Here is a 5,055-nt window from a genome sequence, read left to right on the forward strand (position 1 = left end):
ACACACCTTCACATGTACACATTGTTTGTTTTTTCCCAGCCGACCAGCCTCTACGTGATGCGAGAAGAATTTAAAATGGTGACTGCAGAAGGCAGGAATGACTTTTTAAACTGGTTTTTGCGTGCCAAAGGGACCTTATAACGTTTACCTGAAGGGAGAATTTCGAAACAGGGGTTGAGAGGATGGATCGGATCACGGACAATTTTGAGAGCTTTCCGCTTAATGGCAGCTTCGTAGAGACTGGTCAGCTGTCGTTGGGGTTGCCCAACAAGCTTGCTAGCCGTCGCAACAATGCGGTGGAGTTTAGCTTTGTTTTTAACATTTGTGGTACCATACCATGTCACAATGTTAAAAGTCAGTATGCTTTCAATCAAACTGCGATACACAAGTTCCATAACACTTTGATTGACATTAAAATATTTAAGCTTCCTGAGAAGAAAAAGTCGCTGCTGAGCTTTCTTATAAACAGCATGAACATGATCACTAAAAGTCAGCTTATTGTCAATTGAAACCCCAAGATATTTGAAGGTTTCCACAAGTTCAACTTCCTTGTCGCTTATTCTCACTTTTTGGGGACCACAATTATCACTCTTTCCTCCAAAAATCATTTCTTTTGTTTTGCCTACATTCAACTGCAAGAAACTGGACTTGAACCATTCATTCAGAAGATCAACTTGGGTAAAATACTTAAACAAAGTTCCCTCGTCCTTCAGATGCCCAACGAGGGCCATGTCGTCTGCATATTTAATAAGGGTCAAAACTGGATTATTTAAAGACTTGTTGTTTGTGTAAATGGCAAAAAATACAGATGATAGAACACAACCTTGTGGGCCCCCGGTGTTTAAAACAATGTCGTCAGATAGCGCAGAGTGACCGAACAAACGAGTTCTCAGGCAAACGTGTTGTGGCCGATCGCATAGGAACTCCCCTGATCCAGAAAATCCAATCATTGTTCGCGTCTAACTGGACTAACCTCTGGATAAGTGTGGAGAAAAGCGACTACAGGAATATTTTTGTCTTTTCTCCATATGTAATTTTCTTCTTAAAGTATATAGAGTGAAGAAGAAGAGAAAGCGTTGAGAGCAGAATATATTATCTAGGTTAGTATTGAAACTGTGTGGAATTAAGATTCACACTCTAAAATCATATTTGTTCTTTTGCTTAGTAAATGTTTGGAAATAGGTATGATACGGTCCCGTTTTCATTGTTCTCTCGCGGTTGACACGATGGCGCCGTAACATGTAACCTTTCTGTATTGACTTTTTAACCCCTAGGTCGTTTCTCCTGTCACGAATGTTTATACACGTGGGCCGTGGGCGAGGGCATTGCCTTTTCTACCTCCTCCTTCCTCCCCAAACCCCCCTTTCCTGGGTGACCTGATTCTTTACTTCTCTATTAATAATATACTTGATACACACAGACGAACACACATACATACACACACATACATACACACTCTCTCTATATATATATATCTATCTCTTTCTTTCTCTCTCTCTCTCTCTCTCTCTCTCTCTCTCTCTCTCTCTCTCTCTCTCTCTCTCTTTTGTCTTTTATGTAGCTTTTGCATGTATATCATTCTTTCTTTTACCCATGTATTCAATATAAGCATGTATTCTGTATTCATTTCTTTAGTAGAATGTAGATTTTATGTTTATTATCTACATATGAGAAGCCTGTTCAATATACACTGTGTTTGATTGTGGTTAACTTGTAACTGCATACGGTTTTTGGTGTGACATGACTATTTTGCGAGATAATAGTCAGAGGTTTTGCACTTTGTTCACAGTGTTGATAACCAATGAGTGTTTGGTATCAAATGATGCGTCGAAGAATTTCCATTTTATTGATGTATTTCTTTATAGCGTTTTTGATGTAGTTTTCTTTGTACAGGAGTTTTTGTGTATTTTTGAGGGATTTTAACTGTAGCTTCTATGGAGGCTGACAGCAGCCTCGAGACTCTACCCCCCCCCTCCCCATTTTGTTCTATGACGTTGACACGATCGCGCCGACTAAACTGGCGGGGTTGTGAACCCTAAGTCACGCTCCTGTTACTTGCCACGAATTTGTTTTTGCACGTGGACTGACAGGGACAGTCACAAAAGGTATATAAGCTGTTAGTTTTCAAGGTTCGGCGGGAGTCTTGGCAACCAACCTGGCTTAAGTGTCTAAATGGTATACCGGACTCCCCACCACCACTTAGGGTTACAGCATTGCTTCGGTGGGAATGGTTGTGGATGAGTCCAAACCTGAGTACTGAGAAGTATTTGTTGTTATCTCTAAATTGTCCTCCGGAGTTTTGGCAACCAACCTGGCTTAAGTGTCTAAATGGTATACCGGACTCCCCACCACCACTTAGGGTTACAGCATTGCTTCTTTGGGAATGGTTGTGGATGAGTTCCAACCTGAGTACTGAGAAGTATTTGTTGTCATCTCTAAACTGTCCTCCGGGGTCTGAGCAACCAACCTGACTTTGTGTCTAAACGGTATACCGGACTCCGCCCTGTGGACTGAACTGACAGGGTTAACAAAAAACGTTCCGCAGTCCCAGGTTACCACACGGCGAGTAAAGTGGCGTCGCTTTACTCTTTTACTTTATTTTTATCCAGGCCCCGAACCTCTGCCCAAATTTTCGGCCATTTTAGGACATAAGATATTGCTTTCAGTAGCGTATTTTGCTAAGGGTACCTACGGGTCATGCCAAATTTTTCAGCCATTTTAGGACTTAAAATATTTTTCGAGTAGTAGGAAAATTACAGGAATAGAGTGAACCAATGTACAGATATATTTTCTGAAAAGAACTACGCCTTGTATTGAGTTGTTTTTATATTTAGTCAAGTTTTGACTAAATATTTTAACATCGAGGGGGAATCGAAACGAGGGTCGTGGTGTATGTGCGTGCGTGCGTGTGTGTGTGTGTGTGTGTGTGTGTGTGTGTGTGTAGAGCGATTCAGACTAAACTACTGGACCGATCTTTATGAAATTTGACATGAGAGTTCCTGGGTATGAAATCCCCGAACGTTTTTTTCATTTTTTTGATAAATGTCTTTAATGACGTCATATCCGGCTTTTCGTGAAAGTTGAGGCGGCACTGTCACGCCCTCATTTTTCAACCAAATTGGTTGAAATTTTGGTCAAGTATTCTTCGACGAAGCCCGGACTTCGGTATTGCATTTCAGCTTGGTGGCTTAAAAATTAATTAATGACTTTGGTCATTAAAAATCGGAAAATTGTAAAAAAAAATAAAAATTTATAAAACGATCCAAATTTACGTTTATCTTATTCTCCATCATTTGCTGATTCCAAAAACATATAAATATGTTATATTCGGATTAAAAACAAGCTCTGAAAATTAAATATATAAAAATTATTATCAAAATTAAATGTTCCAAATCAATTTAAAAACACTTTCATCTTATTCCTTGTCGGTTCCTGATTCCAAAAACATATAGATATGATATGTTTGGATTAAAAACACGCTCAGAAAGTTAAAACAAAGAGAGGTACAGAAAAGCGTGCTATCCTTCTTAGCGCAACTACTACCCCGCTCTTCTTGTCAATTTCACTGCCTTTGCCATGAGCGGTGGACTGACGATGCTACGAGTATACGGTCTTGCTGAAAAATGGCAGCTACTTGACTAAATATTGTATTTTCGCCTTACGCGACTTGTTATGATTTGTTTTGATTCAATACAATTTTGAACTTCACCCGCCTCTTCTTGAGTTTATATTCTGTGTGTCTGTTTGTCCTGTCGTGTGATTGCCATCCTGACAAATGACCTTCAAACACGTATAACATCTAAGACACAGACACAGACAGTTAGAGTTAATGTGAAGCTAAGACCGCTCGGCTTTACAAATGGTGTCAGAAGTGGGATAAAGATTGGTTCATTGTAGGTTTTGGTAGCTTTTCATTTAATTTTACTTAGAGAGAGAAGATCCCCTCCCATCCCTTTGTTTTTATTTTATTTTTCTCAGTCACTTAGCCAGTGACTGTTTATTTTTCTGGACTGCTGCGAAGCAAGATGTCTGACTTTGGTTCACAAGAAGACCTGCGGGCGTCAGGCGGTACTGACAAGGGTCGTCGCCTACCTCCCTTGAAACAGCATAATGCAAACACTAGCATATTTTGTTGTTGCTATCAGAGTTAGGTCTTTTTCTCTGTGTACTTTAAAGAGATGGGGCTGTTAGTGTTCAAAGCTTTAGGCTGGTTTTTCCTTTTGCTGGGCAAACCTTTTTTTTTCGTCTGCTCCCTGAAAATCACCCTTCCTGCTGATGGCTGCGGACCGAAGCAAGATAGCGGACAACGAGGCAGTGTTCCAGAGGGCATGCAGTGCAGTCAACACAGCTGGCATGCAGGGACAACACGGCACGTTGTCTTGGCAACGAGGAACACGGTCTACACGGCGCTTGGAGGAAAAGCAAGGAACCATCCGGACAACACAGCAGGGGTCGTCTTCAGTCAACTGCACACGGGAGCAGTACAGAGTGGCTTTCCGGTCCGTCTCTCCAACTCGAGACCTGGACTGGGAAGCCAGAGCTGCATACTGTCGGCGACACGATTCACGTGTTGCTGGCAGGAGAGCAGAGCAGCCAACGCCAGGAATGCAGCGCTCTGCGTCACGAGGCGACAACGCCGAAGGAGAATATTCGGGGACTGACAGCGGTCTTGGAGTCAGTCTCTGTCTCCCCGGATCACAGCGCGCACAGAACAACGGCAGTGGGGGACGAGCAGCCAGCTGGCGAGACGAAGAGCGAGAGAGGCGACGAGACAGCGACAGAGGTGACACGAAGCTTGTCACTGGGGTCCAAGGACGATCGAGCTTTTCTGACGCTGCAGCCTCGGTGACACGCGGTCATCCTAACGTGTGTAACCTGGGAAAGCAACAGATGCCGGGCGGGGAAAACCTTCCCTGCTGGCATAGATGTCGAGTTCTGGACAGACAGGGACACTGTCTGGAGCTCGAGGGAAGGAACGGCGCTTCGCTGACCGGCGGAAGCGAGTTCAACAGATGTCAGCCAACATTCAACGGAAAGGCGGATTGGGTGGCGTTC

The sequence above is a fragment of the Littorina saxatilis genome, linkage group LG4 (assembly GCF_037325665.1).
Source record: "Littorina saxatilis isolate snail1 linkage group LG4, US_GU_Lsax_2.0, whole genome shotgun sequence".
Taxonomy (NCBI): domain Eukaryota; kingdom Metazoa; phylum Mollusca; class Gastropoda; order Littorinimorpha; family Littorinidae; genus Littorina; species Littorina saxatilis.